The sequence below is a fragment of the Melozone crissalis genome, unplaced genomic scaffold, assembly GCF_028551555.1.
Source record: "Melozone crissalis strain CALT ecotype California unplaced genomic scaffold, PUWL_Pcris_2 ptg000004l_1, whole genome shotgun sequence".
NCBI classification, from domain to species: Eukaryota; Metazoa; Chordata; class Aves; order Passeriformes; family Passerellidae; genus Melozone; species Melozone crissalis.
In genome coordinates, this window is record NW_026535782.1 from 37,061,889 (window position 1) to 37,077,308 (window position 15,420).

The following is a 15,420-nucleotide window of genomic DNA, read 5'->3' on the forward strand; positions in this document are numbered from 1 at the left end:
GAGACTGTATATCTACATTTAAGACATCAATTTCTTTCAGAAAATCTTGAATTTATTTAGTGATTGTATTAAACTTCTACTTTAGCATGACAAACTCTTTAATATTCTTTATTCGCACAGCAGGTAATTTCAAAGAGTGGTCCATGCAGCTGAGAATGTAAACATGGAGATATTGCTGATGACAGCATTTAGGTCTTAGGAGAATTCATTTACTCTCTCAAGTGCTGCTAGACAATTCTGGGTAATGAGCAGCGAAAATACTGAATGAAGTATTTATGATTTACACAGTATAAATCATATTCTGATATGCTAGACATGCATTTATAACATGCCCAACACACATTAACTAATCATGAAGCGTGCAACAAAAGTAACTGCAGAAACTGCTGACAGAACATGCTCTTGCATGTGTGAAGAATATGTGGTTGCCTTTCTTTACATCTCATTTGCCATATAAAAATTTCACCCAGGCATAAAATTGCTCTTCCTCTCAACATACATGAAAGTTTCACTAAGGAAATTCCTGAAACTTTCATTGCACCTTTCAAGTAAGAACACTTCCAAATACATCATAAATAGGATTTTCAATAGTCCAAAATTCAAAAATAGGTCACATTTACTGGAGTTACTTTCAGACTCCTTACATGAAACATATAAAGGCCTACTAATGCTTACTATAATGTTAAATATTTTCTGTTTTCTACAAGGTCAGAATGTCTTTCTGACATTTGCCTTTCTCTTTTCGATTAATTTAATTAACATTTAGTATACATAATATTTCCTCCTTTTACTTGTTTGAAATAAATAGCTAGAACACCATTTTAAAAAACAAAATTCAAGATAAAGCCCTCTTCAATGTAATAGATAGACTGTCCCTAAGTAGCACTTTGAAATGACACAGAATTAAGTAATTCTTCAGGACAATCATGTACTGTTTTCACACATAGCTTTCCCTGATCAGAAGATATAAGTTCCCATCTTTATTACAACAGTACAAAATCGTAAAGCTACTCTCATGGATTTATTTCAGTAAATAAATTTCGGTGCAACATATGTACCAAAACCCAGAAAAGAGTAAGGAAAACCTGGGTAAACACACTGCAGTAATATCCAATTCTGGATCAGTGCACAAAACACTGTGCCCTACCTGAAAAGCTCTCTTTTGGTCCTGATTATGTGCTCCTTCCCCCCACTTCTAACACCTTCTGTCCTCTCTGCTACCCAACAAAACCACTGCTAACCCTAAGGGTTTGGTTCAAAAATATAACAGAGCTACTCATCCAAAGAGGGCAAAGGGACATTATTTAAAAAAAGATGTATCTCTATGCTGTAAAATAGTGCAGCTTTTCTGTATTGCAGACTGTCTAATCAAAAAGCTTCCAAGACTTTCTGATAAAGAGCCACGATAAGTCAATCCAACTGGAATATTACTACCTAGCAGAAAAAGCAAGGCTTGTGCACACTGTAGAAGGCGCTTGGATAGGAGTCAAATGAGAAGACCATCATAAATGTCTCACACTTCTGCACAAAACAGAACATGTCATTTTTCCAAAGCCTCTCATGATCACAGAAAGGCAAACATTTATAAACTAGAACATATAACAAGTAACACAGCCAAACACCACAAAAAATTTGGAAGAAAATTAACCCACGCAGTTTTCTTAATCCCTTTCAAACCTTTGATTATAAGAGAAAAAAAAAATCTATTATGTCATGAGGATCCACTAACAGTTAAATATATTACCTTTGGGGAGTGGCGCTTCTCATAAAAGTGACTATACTGAAAAGGAATTTTCTCTGTCAACAATTTTGCTTCCTGTGCTTTATCAGACATTTCAGACTTTTTTCTTCCTTCAGTGACAAAGACCTTTGTGGGGGGTTTTTTAACAGCCTACTATTGGAAGCCTTACATATCAAATGTAGCTAAGAGGAAACATTCCCTATATAAGACAGTTAACGGGGCTGTTTTCCAAGTCTGTGTTTCAGCACAGGCTGGAAGCAGTGAGGTCACATATTATGTTAATTCTGTATGAGATATGACTGAAGAGGCCCCATGCAATTAACTACACTGAGACATAAAGCATTAATGTAGATTAAATAATCCAGGTTAGATTCATTTACATTGGTATAAACAGACTGAGAGCAAGATAACATCTAGCCATAGAAACAGGAAAAACTAGGCCATTCTGTCAGTATAAAGGTGGCTTAGCAGTATTTTATACATACACTGTCTTTGCTTCTCCTGCAATTTTTTCTTAGAAATATTTACTAAAATCTATGCCTAGGTTTTCAGACACTGCCAGGGTATTATTTCTATTGACAGGTCTCTGCAGACAACTCCACAAAGGCTGATTTTCAAAGCATTCTCAGCACCTATACCCTTAAGATCAGTATCTTAAAGAAGCCTCAAATTAAACAACCAAAAATTGACATAACCCATCCTATGTATTTTTTTAGCTAGTGATGCACCACTTTTCATGAGAATTGACTAATGTCACTACACAAAACCTGTTGCAGTTACATTTTAAAATATCTTCAGCAAGTTATCTAAACTAGCATAGAACTTGGCAAATAATGTCAACCAATCCAAGGAAAACCTGGCAAATCATGTCAACCAATCCAAGGAAATAACTCTCAAAATTTAAGTAGAAGAAAATTTCACATCCTATCTTTCAAGTAAAAACACAAAACAAACAACAAACTCTGAATTAAGATACAATTCCAATTACCAAAAGCAGATATGACAATCCAATCAGGTAAAGATGTAAATTTACCATTAACTTCATGAAGTAGAGTATCATTAAAAAGTCAAGACTGAACATCAACTGCAGGTGTAAGATCTGCTCAAATCTTCACTTGTCTTACTTTATCACAGAGCACATATATTTAAAGAAGAAGGTTCTACTACAAAAAACCAGATCATTTTTATTTCTCCTTGCAATCCTAGTTTCTGAAATTGCCAGAAGACAAAACATGAACACAGTTCATTCAGGAACCTATTTCAATATTAAAATATACTATCACTACTACTCACATGACTAGAATTTTAAAATGCTAAACACTTGCAAGCAGGAATGATGAATAAAGAAAAATCTGCATGTTTTAGTGCTTACATAGTGAAAGACATAACTGCATAAGTGGGGGAGGTGGAAGGGGGTGGGAACTGACACTGATCATCTTCAGGCACCTGAAGCACTTAAGAAATCGCACCAGTGCTGGAGACATCTTACCCATTCCCAGCACCAGCAAGAAAATGCTTGGCTCCATCCCACAGCCAGCCTCTCTCTTCTTTCTTCACCATCAACTTTGTAATGCAGACAGGTATGAAAACCTCTTCAGTTCACTGATGCAAGAGAATGATTTGGAAATAAGTGCTTAATTCAACTCAAACTGTAATGCTGTAATACAAAAACAATGGTTCTGATGGGCTGCCTCCAAGGTAAATGTGAAGAGAGGTAGCTCTGTATTAAGATCTTTGGATTACCCTCTGAACCTATTTCTCTCTATTGGTTACAGAGACACATGTTTTAAAAAAGGCACAATGCAAATCAGTCAATCTGGCATAATTCATATTTTAGATGTGAATAATTTATTTACCGAAAAAAAAATTCATGTTTTATCTAGCCACTGCTAGAAACAGATGATTAAGAAGAATATAGGTATTTTATTAAGATGCAGCTACAGGTGAAAATGATCACTAGCTATCCATTCATGCCCAAATTAAACTTTAAACAGTGACAAACATCTAATGACTTAAATCCTTCAACTAATGTCTACCTCTTCCACTACCAGTAATATTCACAAATACCAGGAAGTCAAAACTTATTATGTAAGACCACCAGGAACAATTAAAAAAAAAGGTCCTTTAAAAGAAAGCAGGCTTAGAGCACTTAATTAACTGCACTGAACACTTTGTATTTTATACAAAAACCATACTCAAACACATTTTAAAATACTAAGTACTAGTAACTAAGCTGACTACCAAAGCATATCAAATCTGTATCTTCAGAACTCATAATCTGCTTTGTATCATTTCTAAAATACTAAAATTGCATAATTCAAGAAGAAAGGCATATAAATTCTGAAGAAACTAATTGCTATACACCATTATGTTGTTCCCCCATGCAGCCCACAAGAGAAAAAAAAAAAGACTATGGTTAATAACCAAAGGCCACCTTCTGACTACATACGTTTTAAAGCTCTTTTTTGGCTTATGGATCAAACATTTTGCTTTGCAGAATTATACTGAGATGTATCAGAAACAAGCCTCCAAAAGACACTCAGGCTAACTGTATTCCCTGATAAACAACCCAGAATTACAAGCAGTAGGTTTAAAAATACTGTGACTTGTGCAAATGGGAACACTGTTAAGCTGTTTATCTTGTTTAATCCTGAAGGTAAATAGCATAAGCTTCAAAATATTTTTCTTCTTTGCCATAACCTATTGAATCACATTTACAGAGGTAATGAAACATTATGGAAAATCTCACATTTTTAGAATTGCCTCTGAAATTGCTTTACTCAGTATTATACAGGTCATTATCCTCAAGACCACTCTGTCTGTAAATTTCACTATAAATTTCAGTGATTTAAATCCAAACTGTGGCTTCAGCAATGCCAATGATTTCGCCTCTCCCGAGGTTCAAATCTTCAGAAACAAAACAAGAACCCTGCATAACTCCACTACTGGGCCCATCTTAAAATATGAATACTATAGTTAAGTAATTTTTTTATTGTTGCATCTTCCAAATATTTTCAAACTCCTACTGTAGTTAATTTTCAGCTTATTAAGTTTAGTTTTAAAATATTATTTGCAAGAAAAAAGTGTAATTTTTAGTTTCCTTAGATGTCTTTCATCCAACAGTAATGATTTCCACACTAAAAATCCTATTTCATTTCATAACTCTCACCTCAAACATGTACCCATACTAAAAATTAAGAATATATTTTATAAGATGGATCAGTAATTGTTTCCACACTGTGCCTTATTACCCACTAGCAAATTAAGTTTCTGAGCTGCTGTTTTAAACATGATTTTTAAAAGACTTTAATGCAGCATATATGATTGATATATTTAGCAGCTGAGCACCTCCTTTCCTCTCTGTACACAGGAAGTTTCCCCTCCCATCTGCTCAGGATATTTAAAAAAATAAATAATTACAAACTGCTGTTTTTCCAACGATACTGCAGAAAGTGACTATTATTTACCTGTAAACATGAGAGTAAAGTTGAAGCCAAACACAACGTAACCTGCACCAGCTCCCTGACAGAGTCACAAGACACGTACTGGTACAAAGGCAGGAATGTGGGGATGAGAGCTGCAGCCAGCAAAGAGGAAAATCACTGCAGCTTTGAGTGATAGCGCCAGAGTTATGCCAGGTCGAACTCTTCTATGGAGCAAATAAGTTACTCACGGGCAGCAGCAGCCCAAGCTTTCTCTCTCACAGTCATACTGGAAGTCTTTAGTTTTCTATTTGGGTTTCAGAGCAAACATACATAAGGTGAATTATGAAATAGACACATGCTTTACAAGCAGATGCTTGAACCATTTAGTACGATATTTATGAGACGGCTTTAAGACTAAATAGCAGCTAAGCAGACAACAAGCCCCCTGCACATGTAGGTACTCTGCTGCTGTTTATGACAACCAGATCTTGACAAAGAGAAAGGACGGAGGAAGATGCACTGGCAATAAACCAATGACAGACCAAAAAAATGCCTTTTAATTTTCCCCAGTTAAATTATATAAAGCCACATCTTTTCTGGCCTACAGAGAAGATTTATGAATGCTACATTGAGAAACTCAACTTCATTTCAAGACATACAGAAATCTGATGGAAATATAACATGTAATCTATTATTTCATAACTGTTTTTCCTCCTCCTGTGTATTACTAATTATATTATTGATTACTTTATTTTCAAAATAAAAGCTCTCCCTAAACCCCACATACTGAACACAGATCAACACTTAATATCTGTTCTGTATTATACATGAGGAACTATTCCAAACCTTTACAGAAAAAATACCCAAACTAAAAGCTAATATTAATAGCTGCATATATTTAATTTAGTTATCAAATATAACTATTTTATTTTAAAATTTACTACACTGTATTCAATCTTTTAAAGCCTGATATAAAACTCCACATAAAGCAAACAAAGAGGAAGCTGCCACTTTTCCAAGCATCCATCCTGCGGTAATGACCCATTCTTCAGTATCTATTGTTTTCCTATTTTTCTGGAGTTACAGAAATAATGGGCAAGTTTCACTGACTTTCACTTTATCTGTGGCAATGCCCAACAGCTGACACCGAGCAGGTTTCCCAGGGCTTCTTCACCAACGTACTTTGACACTTTGATGATGAGGAGCCCTCATCACACACGGTTACGTAACAGAAACTATTTATAGGTAGCTACTTGATTCACATTATCCACTGGGTTTTAAACCATTTCATATATTGTCACTTGATCTGTCATTTTAGTTCCATGATCAAAATGCCACGTAAGAGCCAAGTAAAAAGTTTCAGTGACGCCTGTCTGCAATATCAAAACATACCACGTGAAGTATTTAATCTTATCAAGAGAACCAGACGTTAGCTTCACAAGATTGGTCCTCTATAAATATATGCTGAGCAACAGTTGTTTTCTTTGCTTAACCTCCTGCTCTATCAATATCCATTACTGTGCATATAACCAGCTCCTAAAGCCACTGAAAGAAACCTCAGTTGTGCTAAAATCATGTAATTTCTCAGTGTTCTGAGACATACTGAGAGATATGGTGAGCATTTCCACTCCAGAAAGTGCCCTACCAACCTGTACTCACAACTTCAGTGACAGCTGTTTAACACCTTCAGGTTCTCTTAGGAAACATCTCAGAGAACCACATATGACTATCAGCTGGTTTACTTATGAATATAGCAGTATTTCATGAACATCAACTTATTCTAAGAATATTAAATGCTTACATTTTCTTCAGCTTTTCTAACTGGCTAATGGCTTTCTTAGAATACAATTTCATCCTAAAATACAGCTAATTGTAATACTTGGTGACAGCATCGGCTTTCCTCATCACAGACTTTGGCCTTTCTTATCAATCATATTAATTGACCTCAGTGTCAATTTCTTTACATTTTTGTAAACTGGCTTCTTTACATTTTTTGTAAACTAACCTATAGACCATAAGTTTTTAATCCAGTTTTCTCTCAATTACAGGACAATGGTTTTGCTGATGACTAATATCCTTTGATCATTCTTAGTAATCCATATTTAGCAAAGCTACTTATTTCAGAGAACACCAAGTAACTGCAAACCTTACGAAATGTTAACTTTAATGACTGCTGTATAAAGACACCTTGCACATACCTGAACAACATCCAAACAAAGACACTTCCATATTGTAAGAACAGGAAGTCAGAAATACTTGAGAAAAGACATTTCTGAAAGACTATACAGGTTATGACAGTTGACTATGATATTACTGTCTCAGTACAGTTACATGCCTGCAAAATGCTCTAATCGACCAAGCAAAGAAGAGAATGTCAAAATTCTGACAATTTTAACACAAACTGAAAGCATCCAAGTATCCTTACTGAAGCTGACAAAATGCAGAGTTCAAAATCAGAGAACGTTGTGAAACTCTACCAAACCTTTAAAAACAGCAGCAGTCAGAGAAGGGAGTACAATTACGAGGTACAGATAATGAAATGAAATATGATTAGAGGGCACAGAGTAACATTCACTTAGGCAAAATACCTAGGAAGTTCAACCTAAAATCACAGATGGGCAAGAACTGTAGCTAGGAGTGCAACTGAAAGACATGTCATTTCTTTGTTCTGGTATAATAACACAGCCCTGATCATCTTAATATATGCAAAACTAGTTGTTCCAGAGATTCTAAATTAAAAAAAAAAGGTCATAATCAAAACATAAGATACAACCGCCCTTCAGCTTACTGCATTTGCTATGTACTACTGCAATAAGCAAGCAGAAAATTGTCCTGAAATTCAGAGAAGCTTTTCAGTATTGAGTTAAAAATGTTATAAAGTTGGTATTTTTCAGTCTTCTTAACATCATTTTGCCTAATTCTGTCTTACTACATGAAAAATTAAAATGTGACTCGACAGCTGTTTCTTCTGCTGCTGCATTGACAAATGCTGCTTTATCACATTTCTTTTTTTCCCAACACTCGTACTTAGGCATAGCACCCCTGATAAACTGATGTTTCCTAGTGAATGACATTTCTAATCCTTTAAAAGCAAGCACTACACCACAAAAGCCCAAATACCCCGTAAAGCACGGTTATAACCATTCCCAGTATCAGTGTGTCCATGGTATTTTATAACACAGCCAGGTACAGGATATAATGATCTCCAAGGATGTGGTTGAAGTCTTACTATCCAAGGACTGATGTATCAAAATCTGGTCCAATGCAAATTACCTGATTTATGCACTTATTATGTTCATTGTTTTCCATATAACGCGATCACAAAACTAAAGAACTCTTTTGGTTTCCTTTCCCAATGTTCTCGTGTTCCAAGTTGGCAAATCAGCTCAAGTACAGGTCTTGTTTATGCCTCGTGACTATCAGTGGTTTAAACTGCTGTTTGTACATGTTCTAATTAGCCAGTTCTACTAAACTCTTCACAGTTGACATCACTGCTCAAAGAAGTTCAGGAAATCAACAAGTCTGGAAGAATTGCCAATCCATCGAGTTAGTAAAGAATGAGTATCTATGAATTTGTATTCAATACAGAACTATAAAAAGTCATTTTTCCAAACAAGGATTAACTTTCATTCTTTTTCAAAGAAAAGCTGTCAAAAGCGCATCATGACTCTTCACAAAATACACAAGAAAAAAAACCATCCCATACCACTAGTGGGTGTTACTGGAGAAAGCCCTGTTTAATGGGAAAAAACATTACCAGGGCCCGAATATAAAATATTCTGGAAGTTTTAAAAGACCCCTAGGCCTAGACTTATTTTTAAAAAGCAAATTGTTGTCTAGTGATTAAAATAAGTAAATATAAAATGCTTTTACTTCTATCATCCATGTTGCTACATCAGTATGTGAACAGGCACCAAAAAAACCCCCAAATTCCAATTCTTACGCTCAGAAGACAAAAGCCACTGCCATAATTATGTGCATTGCAAAATAAGGCAATGATGGCTAACAATGCACTGGTTTAGTTTGTTCTTTAGATGTGAACCATAACTGTCATGTAAACACTTAGCATTTTAAAAGCATTTTTACACGCCGAAGTTGTAGTGCATTATATAGAATTCTGAACTGCTACGATTACAGTGGTGTCCTCCATAGCTATACAAGGTTTGCTGCAGAAATAGAGTAAGCATTAGAAAGCATGCAGCTAAAAAGTTAAGATATTTGTAACTTAAGAACTGTAAACCACATTTAGTGAGTTTCTAGCCCATGCTAGAAACGCTTTATAATAATTGAGCTTGATTTTTAAACATGATCTTGTCCATTTTCACATTATAACATATAATACATTCAATAAATACACAACTACTATAAAACTAGCAGCTTCCACTTAACATGAAAAGAGGGTCAAGAGCAAACTCATGGAAATATTTTGATGTAGACTGTTCAATGAACCAGATTTCGACAAAGCCTTTCCCAACTGCACTTTTTAGATGCAATTACTCGAATATACTGCTGGACAGAAACTCAGTAAGATGAGCATAACATTCTTTTTTTTTCTTTCCTAGCAGCAAGTAGTCATTTAAGAAATTACAAGACTTGTATGTTACTAGGCCATTCAAAAAATTCTGCATCCTTTTACTGTAAGAGCTCCACATCGTAACAGTAACACATGCAGACTGAGCATCTTAACATCCCTGTCATAAGCTATACCATATTTACACATTGCAGTGTTAGGCAGAAATTGAAGCCAGAGCCATTCAGGGGAAATATATAGCCATGATCTGTTTCTCAATTTAAATTATATTTGCAATCATAAATTAGGTATTTCACTAAAGGCTAGTGGCATTTTACATATTAAAAAGATCAATTAATGCACTACATTCTTAGCCAAGCCTAAAATAAATGACTCCCCACATTCAAACTATAATTTGCTTCAGACAACATGGGCTTTAATTTGCAAACTCTTCAGTACGGATGTAGGCAGAACCCACCTCATAATTTGTGTACAGCTCCATCCTGGGTAAACACACAGCTACACAGCACAGTATGCAAATAAAAGGTATGAACCTCATTGCGTTATCCTTCCTAAAGATTTTTTTTTTAAGTCAGACTCATTAGTGTCAAAGCAGTATTTAAATTATGCCAGGGAAAAAAAAAAGCTTTCATCTTTCCAATTTAAGTGGCCCTTTTAATGCCAAGTCAACATTGTAATGGTTTATCTATATTGGAAAATTAAATTCAGTTTGTTCTTTCAAACACAAACAATTTTAAAGGAAAATTTTCACCGTGTATTCAAACATGTGATTTTATGTTTTCATATCTGTTACTTCTACATTAATTATTCAAAACGAGCCTCTCTCATGTCACTTACAGAAGTGCAGATGTAAATAAAAAGAGCTGTGTGTGAATATACAGAATTCTTATAACAAAGCAATATGGCAATTTCTTTAACATCTTAAGCACATAAAATGCCAGATCACCTACTTCCTTTTTTTCCCAATTCTAATATGAAAAACAAATTCGAATTTGGTAGTAAATCTCATTTCATAAATGTTTTCTTCTCAGTATTTAACCTTTGGAGATATAGTTTCCAGTTCAATTAATACAATAAAAAAGCGGGGGAGAGAGAAGTAATGAAGTAATGGAAGAACGTCAAACCAGGCTTGCTCTTGTAGCTATACCGTGATACCTACAAGAATGTTGCTATTGATCTTCTGTTAAATTACAAAAGAACAGAAATTATTCACCAAAATTAAAAAAAAAAAGAAATGGATTTTTTTAAATTATTGGGTTTGTACTATAAGTCAATTTTGCTCATAACACCGTAACACTATTAGCAACCACTAGCAAAGTGCCAAAGACAGCAATGAGTTTAAAACAACTAGAGCCAGCTACCAAAATTGTTGCAGGAGAGACAAAGGGGATCAAGGTCAACATTCTTCTAGCGCAACAGCTAATCCACTCATAGGAACATGGAATTGGCACGGGTGGGCGTAATAAATTTGCAAGAAATATAAAACATACACGATCCCACCTGATTTTCCCCGTCTTTTCGAGAGAACCATTTTGCTCTCACTGGTCTCAAGCCATTACATATCTGAGCGAGGAAGGGGAAGGAGGAGTTCACAGAAGTTCAGGGTCAGACAATGTTCACGTATCCTGTCACCTCCTAACTCAAAGCTCAGAGCAGAAGAACTCTTATGGCACGCATTGAAACCTACATATTTTGGGTGTGCGTGTGGGGGGAGACCTGCAATAGGAGCGATGTGTCATACGTGCGGAGGCTGCGAGCAGGAGAGCTGTCAGGAGAACGCTGCCTCGCTTGAAGAGGAGGAGGCGGTGGGGAAAGGACGGTGACGAACGCAGTATAACCAAAAAATCCGGCAGTGCTCAGGGGCTGCCATCCCCGGCTCACCCTCCGGCCCGGCTTCGCTCGGCTTCCCTGGCAGAGGGCTCAGCCTCTCGGAGCTGCCCCCTGGCCCCGCGGAGCCGCTCCCAGCCGCCACCGGGCAGCGGAAATCCCCCGTAGCCCGGCCCGACCCTGCCCGGGGGCGCCGAGCGGCGCTCCCCGCGCCCGGGGCTCCCTGGGCAGCCCCCGGCCCTCTCGCGGGGCGCTCTCCCACGACCACCATCACTTCCCCCCTGCTCTGGGGCCGCGCTGTCACATCACCCCCCGCGACGTCCCACGCACCGCAGGCCGAGAGCCAACACCCCGCCGCGAGCCGGACCCGCACCCCTGGGCCGGGAGACAATGAGCAGCCACAACTCACCAGCAGCGCCGGAGCTTCGCGAGTCCGGGGGCGGTTCCTTTGCCCCTTCTCCTTCCCCTTCTCCTCCGCCTAGGAGCGGTATCCGGCCGCCGGGAGCCGAACCCCCCCTCCCCTCGCCGCCCGAGAGCCTTCGCCGGACCGCCGGCCGCGCTCCCTCCCCGAGGAAAGTCACTTTATTCCCCGCTCCAACATGGCTGCTCCCCCCGCCGCCGCCGCCGCAGCAGCAGCTTTCTCCTCGCCGCGGCTCCCCGCCGCCGCCACCGGAGAGCGGCCGCAGGCCGTGCTCGGGAGCCGCCCGGCCGGCCGCTGGCGGTGCCGAGAGCGTCAGCCGAGCCGGGCCGCGGGGGTGTGCGAGGAAGGGGCAAGCCGAGGCGAGCCGGGCTGGGCTGCGCGTCCCCGCTGCGGGCTGACGCCTCCGCCCGCTCGCACTGAGCCAGCCCCGCCGGCTCCGGGCGCAGGAGGGGCCGCGGGGACGCCCGTGCGCCGGCGACACCTGGCGGCCGAGACGGCCCCGGCTGAGCCGGCGGCTGCGCGGGGAGCGGGGGGGTCAGGGCGGAGCGCGGGGAATGCCCCGAGCGGCGGCGCGGGGAGCGGGGGCTGCCGCAGCGCCTTTCTGGGCCGCTCTCCCCGCTGCGGGGGAGCCCGGCCGCGCCGAGCCGAGTGGGGCGCTGCTGCCGTTCGCCGATCCTCCAGCGGCCCTGCGCGGCCGCCTCCTCCCGCGGGAGGAAGTGGGTCTCATCGGCAGAGGCTCCCGGGAAGCCGCCCCGGGGCCCTGCTGGTCGTCCGAGGGGTCTCCCCGAGCCGTTTCGTGTAGGGCAGGGTACAAAAGGGGCGTTTGCTCGCTTCATTTTTACCCGTTCCTTCGCAGCGTTTCCGCTTGGGTTGGCGGTGCGATTTAGCTCCTCTCTGAGGCATCCCCCTGCTCCCCCCTTCCTACGGCTGGCACGTTAATAACCGAAGTTAAGGGGAGCCGGGCGTCTCTTTAGATCAATTGCTAACTCACGTTTTCCGTATTTATTCTTGTAGTGTTTTCTTTCCTTTGTCTCCTGCATTCAGCAGTGCTTGTACCATCCCCCTTGTCCTTCTTGTGATCGCTCTGACAGCGCCAACCGCGCTGCCTTCCTGCGCTTAGAATCTTGTTCCCCTCAAAGTGATCCAGTCTGTTTCCTCACTTCTCAGCCCTTTCCAGCCCTAAATTTCTTAGGCTTTATGTGTCACTGAACGAGACCTAGGTGAAAGCTAGCTAGGTGAAAGCCAGCTGTTCTGTACTATGTTTTTTCACATTTCCATCACACAAAGAACAAGATCTGTCAGGAAGGCCAAATCTGAGCTGATTTTAGCGACATGGTTTTGAATGTAAAGTACCAGGGCATAAGTACACTTGGGCCAGAATCTGGAAAATGGTTTGCTTTTTTCCATTTTTGACATCTGCTGATCCTTGCTGCCTACCTGCTCTCTTGCTTTTTTCAGTTCAAATTTGGTGTCATGGGGCCTTTTCCCATCTTCATGCAGACCAGGGTTGAGGGGCTTAGCTTCCCCACACTCCTGTGGATGCTGAGTGAGGCCAAAACCACTTCGTTCTGCAGGCAGGTCTGTACTGTGCTGTGTCTAGGTGGAGACTAGAGTACATTTTCATTTGCAGAAGCAAGCCCCTGATCTTGAGGAACTCTGTGTGCAGCTTAGTCGAGCCAGGCCCTCTCCACAGTAGGGCCAAGGGGGAGCTGCCTTCACAGGAGCAGTGCCAGCTGAAAATTCCCCTGCTTCCAGCTCTGTTGACCCTTCCAACAGCACAAGCAAACCAGAACACAGACAAGTATGTTTCCCAGTAAACAGAAGTCAATTTCTCTTGCCTAAAAAAGGAGTGCAAGCATGAAACCACTTCTTAAATGCACAGAAATTCACTTTGCTCATGCTGATGTAAATTTCTAGTGAAATCGGTTTACGATAAAAAGAAGTAAACATGTCTCAGAAACAAACGTTCTGTTTATACAGACTAAATATGATTACCACGGTATTTTTGCATGTTTTCAAGATGCTGGATAGCTACCTTACATTTGCAAAACTTGTGGGATTTTTAATAACACAGAGAAAGCAGACACTTGAGCTTTGAACTTTCTGGTAATGCAAAGATACCCCTTACAGATCTCCTTTCAAGCTCAGGACCTACCAGTTCCTGCTAGACCTACCAGTTCTCCTGATCTTTGAATGCTAACTAGATGATGTATGTTTTGTTTTATCTTATTCAATTTGAAGGCTATTTTGGGTACATAGTAACATTAGAAATGATAGTGTGCAAGTTTATAATGTGCATGATTTGTAAAACAAGCTTCTGAGACAGCACAGTAACGAGTGCAGCATGTCCATTTACTGCAGCACATCCAAGTAAAGGCTGTTCTACCTATGAAGTACAGAGGGAACGTGGGTTGGAAGTTTATATATTTTATATATTAAAAATATCAGTAAAATATGTTCATTTTACTTGATTCATAAGTCCGCTGTTGATGCTTCTGTTATTACAGGAAAAGTAATTATGGCAAATAAAGGAAGAAACTTAAAAAATGAGCAGTTAGGATGAGTCACCCAAGAAATAAGGGGTCAACACTAACTGCAGTGTAATTAGAGTATTTTAGGGTTTTCCACTTGTAATGGGGAGAATTATGAATTTTTAACAGGGAAGAGTTTGTAATGGTAGAACACTTGATATCCATTTGGCCTTTTGTATCTGCCACTACCTCATGACCCCAGATGAAGATTTTCACATCTGGGCAAAAGACAGTGCAGAAGGAAGACAGAGTGACAGACTTAGGTTTGAAATGTAGGCACTGGTTTTGATTGATTTATCCCATGGGTCTAGTTTTATAACTATAGCTATTGATTTGTTTTATTATTTAGTGGATTATGTAGCAATCAATCATATTTCCTTCTAGCTAACCATGATGATTAATATTTTAAACTAGTTTTAAGATGGATTGGCTGGTGAGTGCAATAGGTCTTCTCTCTAATCCAGCTAGAATGGAATACACCCAGGTTACATGGAATGAATTATTGCCACTGGACAATCTGATGAAATCTACATCAGCCATTAGAATCTAAATCCAGCAGTAGGAATTCAGTGCTGTCAGGGGACTGAGATTTCCTGCTTTGAAAATGAACATTTTGGATTTACCTCTACATTTCTTCAACAAAAGTATGTAGTTATTCTGTGACAGTAAAAGTATGGGAGTTAAATCAGTGGAGTTCACATAGCGATAGATGGAAACCCTACAGAAACATGCATTTTTAACACAATGTATGTGGAAAGCAGTTACCTCCCTGCCAAGAGGCAAGCTCAAGATTCTGTGTCACTGCATCAGCAGTCAGCGACCTCGCAATCAGCCAGCAGTGTGGGAAAGCATTGTGCTAAACTGCAAGGGATGTGTTCGTTTGCAGGGGAAGGACTGAAAGCCTTGGCAGGTTATTAAAAGAGGAAATGATTTCCAAATACAAT

The 15,420-nt window shown here is 39.8% G+C and overlaps 1 protein-coding gene across 4 annotated transcripts in view; it reads right to left on the bottom strand.

The window, feature by feature from the left end:
* CDK17 (cyclin dependent kinase 17) overlaps positions 1-12,956 on the bottom strand; it is a 91,759-nt gene extending 78,803 nt beyond the window's left edge. Inside the window, exon 1 of one of the 4 annotated variants that reach the window (XM_054272086.1) lies at positions 12,937-12,956. The gene's annotated coding sequence lies outside the window, so the exon portion shown is untranslated. Of the gene's footprint in view, positions 1-11,197; positions 11,315-11,933; positions 12,155-12,936 lie in introns of those variants that run through there. The other 3 variants (XM_054272067.1, XM_054272094.1, XM_054272077.1) reach the window with 3 other exon arrangements.
* Positions 12,957-15,420: the final 2,464 nt, after the last annotated feature.